This window comes from Echinops telfairi, unplaced genomic scaffold (assembly GCF_000313985.2).
Source record: "Echinops telfairi isolate 266 unplaced genomic scaffold, ASM31398v2 ScPeMD7_7457;HRSCAF=8495, whole genome shotgun sequence".
Taxonomy (NCBI): Eukaryota; Metazoa; Chordata; class Mammalia; order Afrosoricida; family Tenrecidae; genus Echinops; species Echinops telfairi.
In genome coordinates, this window is record NW_022111357.1 from 18,818,970 (window position 1) to 18,820,983 (window position 2,014).

Genomic DNA, 2,014 nt, shown 5'->3' on the forward strand with positions numbered 1-2,014 from the left:
TGAGAATGATGAGGGCAATGAATGCACAAATGCGCTTTACACAATTGATGTACGTATGGATTGTGATAAGAGTTGTATGATCCCCTAATAAAACGATTAAAAAAATAGAATAAAACACCACAAAGCAGAGTTTCTGCACAATATGACTTGGCAAAGCCCAAAGCAGTTAGATTGTGGGATCAATCAAACACAAACTCACTGCCATGGAGTTGACGCCAACTCACAACAAACCTGTAAGACAGAGTAGAGGGGAAAAAAGAACTAGCCCTGTGGGTTTCTGAGACTGTATCTTGTTGCACCTGAATAGAAAGCCTGAACTTTCTCCAGCTGAGTGGCTGGTGGGTCGGAAAAGGTTGACGGTGGAATCACGTCTAACAGCTCTATCACCAGGGCTCCAGGATCAGCGCATAGAATTTCTAGCTTTGCCCTTGGTTATCATCCAGGCTATATAAAAGGGCTTCAAAAATGCTCATAGGAAAAAAGTCCCGTTATTTTTTACTTCCATTTTCCACAAAATTTTTGAAGCCTCCTATTTCACAAGTTGCTCCTCAAGGACTATACATTAACTGTTATAAGCATTTCTCCACTTGAAGAATCAATTGTGGAGAGGAAAATCATACTTGGCAGCTGTTGAGAACCACATCTAAGACAGGAGGATTTGAAGCAGACAGACACATTAAGAATCTCACACCATCATACTATGTTCTATATAGCTTTGATTACTCATGAAACCAGTGAGAAAGCAGAGCCATATCCTTGCCAAGAAGTCTCTGCGGAGAACAAAGTCCTGAGACATAGAAGACCGCTAGACAAGGCCGAAGAGCAAGCAAAGAGCAAGTGAGGAGCAAAGGCATGGATGGCCACCTTCATCACTCTTGTCACCTAGCACACTAAATCTACCAAACCCACCACCCACAAACCGGTTTCCCGTCACAGAGGGCCTAACACACTCTTCAATATCTCAAACTCAGGATCACAAAAGCTTGTGCTAGAGTACACCCTTTCAAAAAACAAACTGCCACTGAATCAATTCTGACTCAAAGCGACCCTATAGGGCAGTAGATAGAACTGCCCTATGGGGTTTCCGAGACTGTAACTTGTCATCTAAGTAGAGTGCCTCAACTTCCTCCTATGGCGTGGCCAGTGCTTTCAAACTGCTGACAATGTGGTGAACAGCCTTAGGGGTCACCCACGATGCCACCAGAGCTCCTCGTTGTTGGGTGCCATAGTCAGTTCCAATTCATAGCAACCCTATGCACAACAGCAGGGACCACTGGCCAGTCCTGCGCCACCCTCAATTCTTCTTATGGTTGAGCCCACTGTTGTAGTCACCGTGTCAACCCAGCTTGCTGGGGGCCTTCCTCTTTTTCCATACCCCTCCCCTCCACTTTAAACCAAGCATGAGGTCCTTCTCCAGGGACTGGTCTCTCATGACACCATGCCAAAGTGCTCTCAGGAGCATTCTGACTGCACTTCCTACGGGACAGAGCTGTCCTTTCAACATCCTTTCCCAGCACCAAAGTTCAGAGGCATCATTTTTCTTTAGTCTTCCTTACTCAATGGCCGCCTTTCACATACGTGTGAGGCAACTGAAAAGACCTTGGCTCCATCAAGGTACACTTGAGTCCTAAAGTAAACGTGCTTTTCACCACTTTCAAAGAAGTCTTGTCCGGCAGACTACTAGTTAAATCCATCAACCAAAATGTACTGAACACCTACTGCGTGATAAATGCTGGAAATACATTGACCTAAAACACACACATTGCTCCGGTCCTCCCGGTTGACTGTTGAACAAAGTGTTGAATCAACTCTAGTGACGCTGTATTTCACTCAACTTCCACTTCATCCAAAGCACCGGCTCCTCGGGGTCTAGCTCCAAGTTTCCCACCCTGAGCGCGCTGACCCTGGGCTGGGAAAGTCTTGGTTGTGGAGGGATGTCCTGGTGCACGCCTCCCCCGGCCTCTGCCTACTGCTACTCTCCCAACTGTGGAAACCAAAAATGTCAATCGCGAAA

The 2,014-nt window shown here is 46.3% G+C and overlaps 1 protein-coding gene across 4 annotated transcripts in view; it reads right to left on the reverse strand.

Moving 5' to 3' along the window:
- CEP85 (centrosomal protein 85) overlaps window positions 1-2,014 on the reverse strand; it is a 40,441-nt gene that overhangs the window by 37,680 nt on the left and 747 nt on the right. The gene's annotated exons all lie outside the window — the stretch shown is intronic.